General features: G+C 38.2%; 1 non-coding gene across 1 annotated transcript; it reads right to left on the bottom strand.

The window, feature by feature from the left end:
• Positions 1-14183: 14183 nt before the first annotated feature.
• LOC127133724 (small nucleolar RNA R71) lies at positions 14184-14290 on the bottom strand. Its single transcript, XR_007807670.1, has one exon. It is a non-coding gene; the product is annotated as a small nucleolar RNA R71 (small nucleolar RNA).
• Between the last annotated feature and the right edge of the window lie 3244 nt (positions 14291-17534).

Genomic DNA, 17534 nt, shown 5'->3' with positions numbered 1-17534 from the left:
TTGTTTCTAATATTCCATTCATTTCATTGCTGATAATCAACATGTCATCAACATATAGACATAGAAATATCACAACACTTCCGTGCACCTTTGTGTACAAGCATTTGTCACAAGAGTTTGGAACAAACCCATTTGAAATTATAGCGGTGTCAAATTTTTGATGCCATTGTTTTGGTGCCTATTTTAAACCGTATAAAGACTTAACAAGTTTGCATACCTTTTGTTCATTTTCAGGAAGCATGAAGCCTTCTGGTTGCTCCATGTAGATCTCCTCATCGAGATCTCCGTTTAGGAATGCTGTTTTAACATCCATTTGATGAACAATAAGGTTATTCAAGGAAGCTAGTGCAAACAGGATTCTAATTGTCGTAGTTTTTGCTACCGGTGCATATGTGTCAAAATAATCGACACCTTCCTTTTGTCTAAATCCTTTTGCTACTAGTCTAGCCTTGTAGGTGTTTAATGTACCGTTACTATGATACTTTTTTTCTAAACACCCACTTGCATCCAATGGGTCTTGATCCCTTCGGAAGATCAACTAGTTCCCAAGTATGATTTGACATAATTGAATCCATTTCATCTTGGATAACATCTTTCCAAAAAGAAGCGTCCCTAGAAGCCACTGCTTCCTTATATGTTTTAGGATCATCTTCTACTTTAAGAATAATAGGAATTTTATGAACATCATTCTTGCTATTTCCTTCAACTAAATAAAGAGAAATGAGTTGGGAATTGATTTCATCTGGTCCTAGATCCTTAGTTTTTCGTGCCCTTTTGCTTCTCCTTGGTTCTGATTGTCTTTCAACAATTCGTGTCGAATCTTTGTCACGAGATTCTTCAATTGTGGGATTTTCAGGTCCCTTATCCTTTGTGATGAGATTTTCAAAGAATTCCACATCTCTGGATTCAACAATTACATTAGACTCTAGATTTAGAAGTCTGTATGCTTTGCTATTTGGTGCATATCCTATGAAGGCACATCTGATTCCTCGAGGACCTAATTTTGTCCTTTTGGGATCCATGTTCTTATAATAAGCTACACACCCCCACACTTTGAAATAACCAATACTTGGTGGTCTTCCTTTCCATTTCTCATATGGAGAAATACCAGTTGTTTTTAAAGGAATCCTGTTCATTATGTGACATGCGGACAATAGTGCTTCACCCCATAAATTAAATGGTAATTCTGAATGCATTAACATAGCATTTATCATCTCTTGACATGTTCTATTTTTTCTTTCGGCCATGCCATTTTGTTGTGGTGTGCGGGGCGCAGAACATTCGTGTATGATGCCATATTCTTCACAATATGCATCAAATTCTACTGAGAAATATTCTCCGCCTCTATCGCTCCTAAGTACTTTTATAGTTGTACTTAATTGATTTTCTACTTCTGCTTTATATGTCTTAAAGGCATTAAAAGCATCATTTTTATGCTTTAAGAGATATACATGTGTGAACCTAGAGCAATCATCGATAAACGTTATAAAATAACGGTTTCCCCCACGGGTCAACATACCATTAAATTCACACAAATCAGAGTGCACAAGATCTAGCACGTTTGTTTTTCTTTCAACACTTTTGAAAGGTTTCTTTATCATTTTTGATTTAGCACATATTTCACATTTTCCGAAATCATGAATGTTGCATGATATCAAACCGGATTTAATTAGTCTATTCATAGTATTAATACCAATATGTGCCAATCTAGAGTGCCATAAAGAAGACGATTCAAGCATATAAGCAGAATTAGAAATTTCATTAATAATATTGTCGGTAGTACAAAGTTTGATCATTCCTTCAGCGGAATATCCTTTTCCTACAAATATACCATTACGGGTCAATATTAATTTGCCCGATTCATATACAGATTTAATACCCGGTTTTCCCAATAAGTCCCCACTAACAAGGTTTCTATTCATATCCGGAACATGAAGCACGTTAACAAGAGTGACTTTCTTTCCGGAAGTGAAGTTGAGTTCGACGGATCCTGTTCCAACGACTTTAGATCGCACTTCATTTCCCATTTGCACTTCTTGTCCATCATTGACTTCGGTATAGGTTTTGAATGCTGTTTTATCATAAGATATATGCACAGTTGCACATGTGTCATACCACCATCCTTGCACTTTGTCTTTGATTGCCATAATTTCGCTTACCGTAGCGATTATGTCGTCATCGGCATGAACATCATTGACCTCATTTTTGGACTTATTGTGCCTGCAATCTCGAGCATAATGTCCGGGTTTGCCACATAAATAACAACCATTTTTAGTACCTTTTGGTCCGCCAGAATTTTTTGAACTTGTTGTGTTCTTTCCTTGAGCCGAGATGGTTTTTTATGCCATCATATTTTTTCTTTCCTTTAGCGGCAACAACATTTGCTTTAGCAAATGCAGCAGACTCAGTTTTTTCTCGATCCTTCGTTTCCTCCTCGAGACGAAGGTGTTTCTGAAGTTTCTCCAAAGAAAAGTCCTCAGAACTATGCAGCAACTTCTTTCTGTATCCTTTCCACGAAGGTGACAGTTTTGCTATTATATGCACCGACTTGGAATGCTTCAGGAATGTCAATTTTCACGCCTTTTATTTTATTCACGAGAACCTGTAACTCGTGTACTTATGCAAGAATCGGCTTGGAATCCAACATCTTAAAATCAAAGTATTTAGATATTAAAAACTTTTTCGTACCTTCTTCTTGGCCTTGAATTTGAATTCGAGTGCGCTCCAGATTTCCTTTGCGGATGTAGTATTGGTGTAGAGATCATAGAGACGATCAGATAATGTGTTCAAGATGTGTCCACGACAAAGCAGTTCATCTTCTTTTTGTTTCTTTCTCTCCTTTTTTTTGGTGAAACAATGTCCTTTTCCAATAATCATAATGGTTGGCCTGCAACATGTTTCACCAACAGTTGCATGGTTTCGCCTTTGCAACATCTCATGAAGAGTTACAATCTCCGAATTCAAAATTCAAATCGTAGGCACTGACCAACAAGCCGCCACTAGCGCCCTACGTCCCCGGAACCGGTCCCGGTCCCGGTCCCGGTCCCAGAGACGGTGTCGCCAGTGGTTGTAAGGTTGGGACAAGTGGCATAATGCTTGGGACCACCATATGTGTTCATGTGACACTTTATCCTCTTTTGTCTTTTTGTTGAGTTAATGATATTAACTCTTTATAAGGACTTACAAAGTGAGTAAATCTTTCAATGTGGGACTTTATCTCATGCATTTATTAGCATTAACTCACTTCCACCATTTGTCATTTTGGAACACACTTGTATTTAATAAATTACAACAATCCCCCATTTGTTCTAATAATGACAAATCCAATTCCAGAATATAGAAAGCAAAAAGTGTTAATACAGTTAGGTATCTTTCGATTTGAACTTAACCTTAGTAAGGACAACGCAAAGCCTAATCGGAACGTTAGGTAGCTATGCTTTGAACCATTATCCCATGTGATCAGACCGACGTTGCTATACACACACTTTTAGAGGTTCTTCGCCTACATATCTCGCCTAGCACTATTTATGGCCATGTGTTTTTCCTGTTTTCATGAATTTTTTATGAGAGAAACTCTAACTCTCACCTTAAGACAGCACCATCTTGAAGTTCATATAGGTGAAGTTCAATTCGTATCTATTTCTTGAGATACATATCCTCCTTGATATAGAACTTCATTAAGAGTTTCTTTGAAAACTCAACCCTCAGTTTGTAATCGTCAACATTATCACGGAATGTTGCATAACCTTTCGAATCAACGACTTGTTGTTACCCATTGAATCTTAGGTTAAGATGTGTTAACTTCAGATTGGGTTGCTATCATTGTCGGAACCCTTATTCAAGAAGTTTTAATCCCATACCTTTCGAGGTAGTCTTTACTAAATCTCTGGCCAGTGGTTTAGTAAATGGATCAGCCAAATTATAGCTTGTTTGTATATATGTTAGTGAAATGATCCCATCCTTTATCATTTTTCTCACGAGAGAGTGTCTAAGACCTATGTGTCTAGACTTTCCATTGTACACTTCACTGAACGCTCTAGCCAGGGTGGCTTGACTATCACAATGTATCAATACTTTTGAAACATTGTCTTTAGCTAACGGAACCTCCAATAAGAGGTCCCTCAACCATTCTGCTTCTTGTCCAGCAGATGCAAGAGCCACAAACTCTGATTCCATGGTTGAGAGAGTAATGCATGTTTGTTTCTTGCTTTTCCAAGAAATCGCACCTCCAGCTAATGTGAATATCCACCCAGTTGTAGATTTATAATCTCCAACACTTGATATCCAACTTGCGTCGGTATATTCTTCTAGTACGGCAGGAAACTTACCATAATAAAGGCCAAGATTTTTGGTCTTTAACAAATATCCAAAAATCCTAGTAATGGCCTTCCAATGTTCATCATTTAGATTGCTAGTAAATCTACTCATCTTACTAACTGCAAAAGCTATGTCAGGTCTGGTGCATTGCATTAAGTACATTAGACATCCAATTGCACTTGCATATTCCAGTTGTGCCACGGTTCTCCCATTGTTCTTTTGAAGTTTGACACTAGGATCGAATGGAGTGTTTACTTCCTTAAAGTTTAGGTGTTTGAACTTTTCCAACATTTTCTCAATATAATGTGTTTGATTAAGTTCATAACCCCCACTATTTCGTTTTACTTTGATCCCTAGTATAATGTCAACTAGTCCAAGATCTTTCATCTTGAATGTGGAAGTCAAAAATTTCTTTGTTTCTAATATTCCATTCATTTCATTGCTGATAATCAACATGTCATCAACATATAGACATAGAAATATCACAACACTTCCGTGCACCTTTGTGTACAAGCATTTGTCACAAGAGTTTGGAACAAACCCATTTGAAATTATAGCGGTGTCAAATTTTTGATGCCATTGTTTTGGTGCCTATTTTAAACCGTATAAAGACTTAACAAGTTTGCATACCTTTTGTTCATTTTCAGGAAGCATGAAGCCTTCTGGTTGCTCCATGTAGATCTCCTCATCGAGATCTCCGTTTAGGAATGCTGTTTTAACATCCATTTGATGAACAATAAGGTTATTCAAGGAAGCTAGTGCAAACAGGATTCTAATTGTCGTAGTTTTTGCTACCGGTGCATATGTGTCAAAATAATCGACACCTTCCTTTTGTCTAAATCCTTTTGCTACTAGTCTAGCCTTGTAGGTGTTTAATGTACCGTTACTATGATACTTTTTTTCTAAACACCCACTTGCATCCAATGGGTCTTGATCCCTTCGGAAGATCAACTAGTTCCCAAGTATGATTTGACATAATTGAATCCATTTCATCTTGGATAACATCTTTCCAAAAAGAAGCGTCCCTAGAAGCCACTGCTTCCTTATATGTTTTAGGATCATCTTCTACTTTAAGAATAATAGGAATTTTATGAACATCATTCTTGCTATTTCCTTCAACTAAATAAAGAGAAATGAGTTGGGAATTGATTTCATCTGGTCCTAGATCCTTAGTTTTTCGTGCCCTTTTGCTTCTCCTTGGTTCTGATTGTTTTTCAACAATTCGTGTCGAATCTTTGTCACGAGATTCTTCAATTGTGGGATTTTCAGGTCCCTTATCCTTTGTGATGAGATTTTCAAAGAATTCCACATCTCTGGATTCAACAATTACATTAGACTCTAGATTTAGAAGTCTGTATGCTTTGCTATTTGGTGCATATCCTATGAAGGCACATCTGATTCCTCGAGGACCTAATTTTGTCCTTTTGGGATCCATGTTCTTATAATAAGCTACACACCCCCACACTTTGAAATAACCAATACTTGGTGGTCTTCCTTTCCATTTCTCATATGGAGAAATACCAGTTGTTTTTAAAGGAATCCTGTTCATTATGTGACATGCGGACAATAGTGCTTCACCCCATAAATTAAATGGTAATTCTGAATGCATTAACATAGCATTTATCATCTCTTGACATGTTCTATTTTTTCTTTCGGCCATGCCATTTTGTTGTGGTGTGCGGGGCGCAGAACATTCGTGTATGATGCCATATTCTTCACAATATGCATCAAATTCTACTGAGAAATATTCTCCGCCTCTATCGCTCCTAAGTACTTTTATAGTTGTACTTAATTGATTTTCTACTTCTGCTTTATATGTCTTAAAGGCATTAAAAGCATCATCTTTATGCTTTAAGAGATATACATGTGTGAACCTAGAGCAATCATCGATAAACGTTATAAAATAACGGTTTCCCCCACGGGTCAACATACCATTAAATTCACACAAATCAGAGTGCACAAGATCTAGCACGTTTGTTTTTCTTTCAACACTTTTGAAAGGTTTCTTTATCATTTTTGATTTAGCACATATTTCACATTTTCCGAAATCATGAATGTTGCATGATATCAAACCGGATTTAATTAGTCTATTCATAGTATTAATACCAATATGTGCCAATCTAGAGTGCCATAAAGAAGACGATTCAAGCATATAAGCAGAATTAGAAATTTCATTAATAATATTGTCGGTAGTACAAAGTTTGATCATTCCTTCAGCGGAATATCCTTTTCCTACAAATATACCATTACGGGTCAATATTAATTTGCCCGATTCATATACAGATTTAATACCCGGTTTTCCCAATAAGTCCCCACTAACAAGGTTTCTATTCATATCCGGAACATGAAGCACGTTAACAAGAGTGACTTTCTTTCCGGAAGTGAAGTTGAGTTCGACGGATCCTGTTCCAACGACTTTAGATCGCACTTCATTTCCCATTTGCACTTCTTGTCCATCATTGACTTCGGTATAGGTTTTGAATGCTGTTTTATCATAAGATATATGCACAGTTGCACATGTGTCATACCACCATCCTTGCACTTTGTCTTTGATTGCCATAATTTCGCTTACCGTAGCGATTATGTCGTCATCGGCATGAACATCATTGACCTCATTTTTGGACTTATTGTGCCTGCAATCTCGAGCATAATGTCCGGGTTTGCCACATAAATAACAACCATTTTTAGTACCTTTTGGTCCGCCAGAATTTTTTGAACTTGTTGTGTTCTTTCCTTGAGCCGAGATGGTTTTTTATGCCATCATATTTTTTCTTTCCTTTAGCGGCAACAACATTTGCTTTAGCAAATGCAGCAGACTCAGTTTTTTCTCGATCCTTCGTTTCCTCCTCGAGACGAAGGTGTTTCTGAAGTTTCTCCAAAGAAAAGTCCTCAGAACTATGCAGCAACTTCTTTCTGTATCCTTTCCACGAAGGTGACAGTTTTGCTATTATATGCACCGACTTGGAATGCTTCAGGAATGTCAATTTTCACGCCTTTTATTTTATTCACGAGAACCTGTAACTCGTGTACTTATGCAAGAATCGGCTTGGAATCCAACATCTTAAAATCAAAGTATTTAGATATTAAAAACTTTTTCGTACCTTCTTCTTGGCCTTGAATTTGAATTCGAGTGCGCTCCAGATTTCCTTTGCGGATGTAGTATTGGTGTAGAGATCATAGAGACGATCAGATAATGTGTTCAAGATGTGTCCACGACAAAGCAGTTCATCTTCTTTTTGTTTCTTTCTCTCCTTTTTTTTGGTGAAACAATGTCCTTTTCCAATAATCATAATGGTTGGCCTGCAACATGTTTCACCAACAGTTGCATGGTTTCGCCTTTGCAACATCTCATGAAGAGTTACAATCTCCGAATTCAAAATTCAAATCGTAGGCACTGACCAACAAGCCGCCACTAGCGCCCTACGTCCCCGGAACCGGTCCCGGTCCCGGTCCCGGTCCCGGTCCCGGTCCCAGAGACGGTGTCGCCAGTGGTTGTAAGGTTGGGACAAGTGGCATAATGCTTGGGACCACCATATGTGTTCATGTGACACTTTATCCTCTTTTGTCTTTTTGTTGAGTTAATGATATTAACTCTTTATAAGGACTTACAAAGTGAGTAAATCTTTCAATGTGGAACTTTATCTCATGCATTTATTAGTATTAACTCACTTTCAACATTTATCATTTTAGAAAACACTTATATTTAATAAATTACAACAAATATATGCATAGGTTGGACACAAAGTAGATAGGGCATTTACGCAAATGAGACTCAGTCCAAATCTCCAGTCCGCGAGGCAGCGAGAGCGACTTTTCTTGATTTGCATGAAATACAAACAAGTGATAGTGAATTGTGCTATGCACTGTGGTCACCACTCTGTACTTGCTTGCTTAGGACCATAGGCAAATTAAAACCAGCCTCATGAAATTAAATATAAAAGTATTCTACGCGTGCTTTTTTTGTCTTGTTTCTAAATCTGACATGTAAAGTATAAACAATATTCTTTACTTTGCTTCCCTGCGACAACTGTAGTGTTTTGGATCTTTAGAGTTTAATTCATCTGCACTGCAGTTCTAAAGTACCGTACTCCTATAATATATAGCTAGCTTTAAATTATAGGTATTAATTTTTCTCTCTTATCTTTGCATTTAATAATTTTAAATCCTAATAATGAAAGTTTTTAATTCATGAAATAAACTTTGTTCCGTTAAGAAATCCGAAATGCCTGTTGAAATATGTAATATAGTCATGATGCGGTGGGGTGGATTTTCAATGTAAATGTGTTAAATTTACAAAGTTAATATTCAAACTCTTAGAAAATCCCTCCAATTTCATGTAGAGGGCCTGAGATATGATAGACGGTTATAGACATTTCTTGACATTTTGGTGGAAAGATGAAATCTCACGGTAGGTAATTCTCATGCGGTTTGTATCATAGATATATTGATGGTTTGGCTTTATTCATTAAATTCTAAAATTTTGCTTCTGAAAATTATTTAAAATTATAGGTAATGTAATTAGTCAATATTAATAATGTTTTGAAAATTCGGACCGTTCTGTTAGTTGCATAAATAAGTTGTTAGGCGTGGGATTGAATCAATTTAAAAAGCCAGCTGGTTTTAGAACTTATATTCAGACCAATATAAAACAAAAGTGAGATTATATTGAATTCAACTTTTTTTTTAATAATTTTTTTATATTGCAAAAATATTTTATTTAGTCAAATTAAATACAATGAGAAGTTATAAAAGTAAGTATACATATTTTTATTTATTTATTTTATCTTTGAAATATGTATTATTATAATTATTTATGTTAATTTAAAGTTTAATATTATTGTAGTGATATATTTGTAAGGATGCTATATAGGACGATCTATATCCTTCGATGGGCACCCGCTCTAGGGAAAGTCGTCTCAAACTTTTGAGAGGTTTTGTGCAAGAAGTTGAAGTTATGTTCAGTTGAGTCGTGACCATATTTTTAAGAGGTCCTATTTAACCATAAATCAAATGTTGTATATGTGTATGGAAGTCCTTTTTACTATAGAAAAATCATGAAAAAGTGTGAGGCTCTGTGTTGTAGGTTGCCTTCCACGCCTTCAAAGACAACCCTAGCTCCAGGAGATGTCACCCAGGGCGTATCATTTAGGTGGAACAAGGGCTCACTCTAAGGGGAAGACATGGATAATACTGTTTATCTATCCCCTAGCTATGTGAGCGAAGTCAAACCATGACTCCCTAAGAAGTATGTAGTGAACAACCTCCCTCGGTTAAGGGGAAGTGGTTACCACTTCTTAGGGGTTCTTGAATCCTAGGCCCACACACCTCTCTATAAATGCCCTAACCTTAAGGTTGAGGAGACATATCATAACACACTCAGAATACGATATAAACACAAGGCATCTCACATAACATGCGCTTATTCTCTCCGAAACTAGAAACACCCCCAAACATGGTCTCTCTCTACCGCAAATAAGTCATAACCACCAAAAATTACTAAGGTATCTGGTCATCCCTACTAGCTTAGAGGTACCGCGCACTCCTGTACTTTTTGACAAGTACAACGGCGCCCACTATGGGCCCCGATAAAACTAACTTGAGCCACACCCTTTGTTACCACAATTACTTTGATATTCATTGAAACCCCGCCCCTAGACCCAATTATGCCCAACCATGGTCGCTAGGAGAGCGCCATCTCCCACGTCAGAAGACACTAGAGGAAGTAATGATGTCAATTCCCTAGTGAAGATGTGTGTCGCCATGGATGCATTACGCCGCCGTAATAAACTATAGAGGATAATGTCCACAACATCCAACAACGCAAACATGAGGCTACCCCCATAGAGGAAGTGGAAGTGTTGGACCCCTAACCACTTTCAAACAAAAAATGGGAAGCATTTGTCTTCAAAGGGTTCAGGCCTTCCTAGTTGGTGAATTTGATGGGCGTAGTGATCCTTATGAGCATGTCGCCGCCATCAACAGACATATGACCATCATTTGAGTGCCTGACGCCCTAAAGTGCAAACTGATGTCTGGAACTTTCAGAGACACATTCTTGAGATGGTATATGGGCCTAGTCCGAGCTTCTACTGTCACCTATTAAAAGCCGACGAAGAAAATCGTACACCAGTTCGCAGCCATTCGACATAAGAAGATGTACACCACTAGTTTGTTTAACATACGACAAACCCCCTCAAAGTCATTGAGGGAATACCTCGTCGGTTTCAATGAGGCTACCATAAGGGTCATCCACCAAAATCAAAAGATGTTTGTGAGGGCGTTCTAGAACAATCACAAAGTATGTCATTTCGAAAAAGTATCTCACATAAAGACTAACATCCTCATTAGAAAAAGTGGTCACAAGGGCATAATGCTACATAAAGGGCAAATAGAGCAACGCCAAGAAAAATGCGCGAGACATAAAAGAGTGTGTGCCTAGAACCAAAGGTTAGCAACATCCTAGGAAGAGCAACTGCACCTCATCCACAAAGACAAAGCTGCCTTCAAGCGAGTAGGAAAGATGGTGGAGAGCTCCACGCCCCTTAACACTCACCATAGACAGATCTAGCGCGAGGTTCTCCACCTGCATAATATCTCTATGCCTCCATCCCCAAAGGAAAACATTATGATACATGAGTAAGGAAGATGGTGTAAATTCCATAAACTCAAAGGGTGTAATGTTACATACTTCTTTCAATATTATCGACTGATCCTACAAACTAACACGAGTCTTTTCAGCATGCTTTATCCTCACTCACAGGCTTTTAGGGAAACTTCCCAGAAGGTCACCTATCCAAATACTACTCCAAGTTAAGTACGTTTAACTATGGAGTGCTTATTTGTTATGCTACCGAAAAGAATATGCATCTTGTTGGTATAAGTAGTACCAGTAAATCCTTATAAGTCTTCCTTCAACCATGCAGTCCCATACAAGGACAACCTCAAGATCCTCTCATTCCAACATGAATTCGGGCGGTCACTCCCTGCCTTCTTCGGCCTCGGGTGTTACAACAACCCCCGCCATCTTCAGCCTCGGGTGTTACAACCACCCTCGCCATCTTCGGCCTCGGGTGTTACATGCCCGCTAGCTTCTGCTTGGTTCGTCCCTAAACTATATCGTACTGGGAGAGATATGCTTTAATACCATTTATAATGCCCCATACTGATTTCAAGATTACAGACTAATCCCACAAACCAACACAAGTCTTTTCATCATGCTTTGTCCTCAGCCACACGATTTTCGAGAAACTTCCCAGAAGGCCACCCATCCAAATACTACTCCAAGTCAAACACACTTCACTATGGAGTTCTTAATCGTTAGGCTACCAAAAATAAGATACATCTTGTTAGTATAGGTACTACTAATCAATCCTTATAAGCATTCCTTCAACAATGCTGTCTCATACCTGCATAGCCTCAGGATCCTCTCATTCCGGTGAATTCAGGCGACCACTCCCCGCTCTCTTAGGCTCGGGTGTTACAACCACCCTGCTGATAACATGAAATAGTATCACATTCTAGGACTCAATTTAATTAAATTATATTGTTATTTACTTCAATTCATTTCATTTTATTAGATATTACGCGGTATTTTCTTTCTATTTATCTCAGGTGGTTTATTTGAAGCACAAGTAAAAAAGGAAGAAAAGGAGGTGCAAAAAGGAATGAAAAGAAGCAAATATCAAAAGCCAAAGCCCAGCCCAAAAAGCACAGGCGCTGTGCCTGTGACGAGCGTCACAAAGGCTGTGACGAGCGTCACGCTTTACACACTTGTGTGACGAGCGTCACACATGGTGTGACGGACATCACACCATTCTCCTATATTTTTGGCTTTAGAGACGTTGAGTCCTATTTGCACGCCTGACCATTCGCCACGTGAAGACCTTTGACGCGGAATACCTTTGGAAACAGTTACCACAAGTGACCAATATAAATAGTAACCTTACGGAAAACCCTGGAGGTTCCACACTTCTTCGCCGTTTTCTCTTTTTCGCAATTTTTCTCTTCCAGCAGTACAAGCACATTTTTACAGCATTACTTTTACGATTTTTATATTGTTTCCTTTGCAATTTCTATTTTCTTTTTCAGCACTTAGTTAATTCTTTTTCGCACAATAGTTTCTACACCGGAAACTATTGTGTACCTTTCACCGGATCTAACCTTACGTTAGAATCTAGTTTTTTTTATTCCTTCGCTTTTATTTTTCTGTTTGATTGAAGAATTCAAGAACAAATCCAACCGGCCTGTGGTGGAGTGTTCAAGACTGCTATTTAATTTCTCAGGTTCTTTAATTATTGTTTGAATTTATATATGCCCTGCTTTACTGTTTATTTATATTATTTGCCTGAGATGAATCTGTTTATGCATGATAATTATTTAAGTCTGTTTAGCATGTCTGGCTAAATTATTTAGGTATCGGTATGTAAAGTAAGCGGAATGAAGGAATCAAAACCAAATTGGTTTAATTAAGTTTAAAATTAAAATCACTCTTTTTACGGTCTCAATTTACTGGTTTAATAACAAGGTTTTTGTACGAAAGTAAAAGACATAAAGAAGTTAAAAGCAATAGAACGAGAGTTTGAGTTTTTGACTGGACAGTGTAAATTGGACATTAATTCTAGATCAGGGCGAGAGCAATTTTTAGAGTTAATTAAATTCTAATCTTTTTCAAAAAGTATTTTTAAAGATTGAATGTGAGGACGAGAGTTAAGCATTTGAATTTAATTATATAACCTAAGTCAACAGAGCGAGAGTTTGAGATAAGGGTGTTTAAACGATTAGTGTTTTCTTAAAAAGAGTTTCTACGGATTCTATTGTTTTCAAAAAGTGGTTTTTGATTTAACTAATAAGTGACAGCTACGTTAATATAAAATCATAGTTTATTCAACAGAGCGAGAGTTTGAGATAAGACTTTTAATCAATAGTGTCAACTGAAAGGATTTATTTTAAAACCAAGAAACCAACAAAGAATTGATTCCCTAATTACGACGAACTACATACCGATATCCGCTTATTAGATATTTATTTTAGATCTTATTTTAGTTTTAGCTTTTCCCCCAAACAATCAAATATTACCTGCCTTAGCTTTACGAAGTAACCTTAGAAAACGGTATATCGATTCATAAGTCCCTGTGGGATCGATATCTTTTAAAACTACGCGATAGAACTGTGCACTTGCAGTTTGTACCCCAAATTCGACTCATAAAGTCGCGATCAAGTTTTTGGCGCCGTTGCCGGGGACTTTTATTTAGTCGATATCGTAACTCTTCTGTTACGCTGTAGAGACTAAGGCTTTTCTTTTTCTTTTCTTTCTTTCGTTGATTTGTATGCCACACACTCGCTCACAAGGCGAGCCGTTCTACTTAAGAATCAACGATATCGAACTATATCTCTGAGTCTTACGACGAATTCGGGAATATCGTGCTGCAAACAATCTCCCTCCTGTTGAACTTCCTGATTTCAAAAATATTTTCCCTTCGATACCCGAGATGGCAGAACCAGCTCGTGCTCTTCGAGATTACGCCGCTCCATCGCAAGATGAGCCGCATTCAAGTATTGCTCCACCCGCAATCGAAGCAAACAACTTTGAACTTAAACCTTCACTGTTGCAGGCAGTGCAACAGAACCAATTCTCTGGAAATCCTACCGAGGATCCAAACCTTCATTTATCCGTATTTGTCCAATACGCTGATACTGTTAAAGCTAATGGTGTCACTTCAGAGGCAATTCGACTTCGTCTTTTTCCTTTCTCGTTGAGAGATAGCGCTAGAAGATGGCTTCAATCTCTTCCTTCCAACTCAGTCACCACATGAAACGAGTTGAAGAAAGTTTTTCTTGCCCGATATTTTCCGCCGAGCAAAACAGCTATGTTAAGAGCCCAGATAAATGGATTTAAACAGAAAGATAACGAGTCTCTTTTCGAAGCATGGGAAAGATACAAAGACATGATGAGACTTTGTTCACACCATGGTTTAGAGGACTGGTTAGTAATTCACACCTTCTATAATAGTCTCCTGTACAACACGAGGTTAACAATAGACGCCGCCGCAGGTGGTGCACTAATGAACAAACCTTATGCTGACGCTTACCAACTTATCGAAAGCATGGCTCAAAACCACTATCAGTGGGGAAGCGAACGAACAATGGTAGAAAAACCTCAAACGAAAACTGGCATGTACGAGATAAGTAACCTTGATCATGTTAATGCAAAAGTGGATGCTCTGGTCCAGAAAATTGAAAGTTTAAATGTATCACCTCCAGCCACCGTGGTTGCCATAACTCAGAACTGCGAAGTCTGTGGAATCCAAGGTCACACTCCTGCAGATTGTCAACTCCTAACAGGAATCCAAGCGGAGCAAGTAAACTATGCTCAAGGAAGCCCCTACTCGCACACCTATAACTCAAATTGGAAGAATCATCCCAATTTTTCATATAAGAGTAATAATGCTTTATACGCACCTGGACAATCTCCAAATCAAGCCCCAGCTATACCTCCGGGATATCAGAAGCCGATCCCATCTACACCTAACAATAACGCCCCTAGGAAATCCAACTTGGAAATCATGATGGAAAACTTTATAGCTTCTCAACAGCAAACCAATAAAGATTTCTTAAACCAGAATGTACACACTGGCGAACAAATTAAACAACTAGCAAGTAAAGTAGATGCCCTGGCTACTCATAACAAAATGCTGGAAACGCAAATATCACAAGTAGCTCAACAACAAGCGCCTACTGCTGCCCCAACTGGTACATTTCCTGGCCAACCCCAACCTAACCCAAGAAGCCACGCTCATGCAATTATACTGAGAAGTGGAACGGAAGTGGAAGGACCGTCTGACCCAAGGATAGAAAACCAAAACTCTAAAAAGTCAACTGAGGAGGAAAGTGAACCTAAGGAAAAGGAAGAGAGTAATAAGGAAACCATAGAAAAGAAGGAACCTTATGTACCTCCACCACCTTATAAACCACCTATCCCTTACCCTCAAAGGCTTATTAAAACCAAAGATGCGGGCTAATTTAAAAAATTTGTTGACCTACTAAAATAATTAAACGTCACAATTCCGTTTACAGAAGCTATTACGCAGATGCCCTCATATGCCAAGTTTTTAAAAGAAATTCTCTCTAATAAAAGGAAACTTGAAGATAGCGAAACCGTTACACTCACCGCTGAATGTAGCGCTATAATCCAGAATATGCCTCCTAAACTTAAAGACCCAGGTAGTTTCTCTATACCCTGTCCCATGGGAAAATTTGTCATTGACAAAGCCTTATGCGATTTAGGAGCCGGTATTAGTGTTATGCCTTTATCCATATGCAAGAGACTTGAAATGGGAGAATTAAGACCAACTAAAATGTCTGTGCAACTAGCAGATCGTTCCGTTAAATATCCTGTAGGAATTCTTGAAAACGTTCCAGTGCACATAGGTCAATTCTACATTCCAACTGATTTTATAATTATGGATATTAGAGAAGATGAAGTTACACCCATTATACTGGGAAGACCGTTCTTAGCAACTGCCGGTGCAATCATAGACGTAAAACGAGGACGACTCACTTTTGAAGTAGGAGAAGAGAAAATTGAGTTCATTCTTTCCCAATTTTTGAAAGCACCTGCAATAGAAGATACATGTTACTTCATGGATATCATCGATGAATGCATAAAAGAAACGGAGTTAGAAAAAGACAAATCATCTGACTATCTTGTAGAAGACAAACTTAACCAATATTTAGCAATAACACCGGACCCTACGCAATGCCTTAAGAAACCAACCCTAGACCTGAAAACACTTCCCAAAAATCTGAGATATGAATTCCTAGACTTAGAACTTGAACGACCAGTGATAGTTAACGCTGACCTAGGAAGACTCGAAACAGAAAAACTCCTGCATATCTTAAGAAAATATCCAACCGCACTAGGATACAACATCCCCGATCTTAAAGGAATAAGTCCTTCTATTTGTATGCACCGCATCATGCTAGAAGAAGACTGTAAAACTTCTAGGGAACACCAGAGGAGACTAAACCCGATCCTGAGTGAGGTAGTGAAGAAGGAAATAACCAAGTTATTAGAGGCAGGTATCATATATCCTATATCTGATAGCAAATGGGTTAGTCCTGTACACGTAGTACCAAAGAAAGGAGGTATAACAGTCATTGAAAATGAAAAAGGAGAAACTATAACCAAACGAATCGAATCGGGATGGAGAATGTGCATTGACTATAGGAAACTAAACAAAGCAACCCGAAAAGACCATTTCCCTTTACCATTCATTGACCAGATGTTAGAACGATTAGCAAAACATTCTCATTTCTGCTATCTAGACGGTTACTCAGGTTTCTTTCAAATACCGATTCACCCTGATGACCAAGAAAAGACAACGTTCACGTGCCCTTTTGGTACCTTCGCTTATAGACGAATGCCGTTTGGCTTGTGTAATGCTCCTGCAACCTTCCAAAGGTGCATGATGGCAATATTCGCCGATTTTCTAGAAAACATCATGGAAGTATTTATGGATGACTTTTCCGTATGCGGACAAAGCTTTGAAGAATGCCTCGAAAACCTAGAAAGAGTTCTAGAGCGATGTGTGAAAGTAATCCTAGTACTTAATTGGGAAAAATGTCACTTTATGGTACAAGAAGGAATTGTTTTAGGACACATCATCTCGAACAGAGGAATTGAAGTAGACAAAGCCAAAATAGAGGTAATCGAAAACCTTCAACCCCCGAAAACTGTGAGAGAAGTACGAAGCTTCTTAGGACATGCCGGTTTTTACCGACGATTCATTAAAGACTTCTCTAAAATAACTAAACCTTTAACCGGGATATTAATGAAAGATGCTGAATTCATATTCGACAATAAATGTTTAGAAGCATTCCAAACGCTTAAACAAGCACTGATCTCCGCGCCCATAATGCAGACACCAGATTGGAACGAACCATTCAAAATAATGTGTGATGCCAGTGATTACGCTGTAGGTGCTGTTTTAGGACAACGAAAGGATAAAAAGCTTCACGTTATATATTACGCAAGTAGGACTCTAGATGAAGCACAAATGAATTAAGCCACAACCGAGAAAGAACTTCTAGCAGTAGTGTTTGCGCTAGATAAATTTCGTTCTTACTTGGTCGGAGCCAAAATAATCATCTACACTGACCACGCTGCTATCAAATACCTCTTAACAAAAAAGGATGCTAAACCTAGACTCCTAAGGTGG

Source organism: Lathyrus oleraceus, chromosome 3 (assembly GCF_024323335.1).
Source record: "Lathyrus oleraceus cultivar Zhongwan6 chromosome 3, CAAS_Psat_ZW6_1.0, whole genome shotgun sequence".
NCBI lineage: Eukaryota > Viridiplantae > Streptophyta > Magnoliopsida > Fabales > Fabaceae > Lathyrus > Lathyrus oleraceus.
This window is presented reverse-complemented; position numbering and strand designations above follow the sequence as displayed.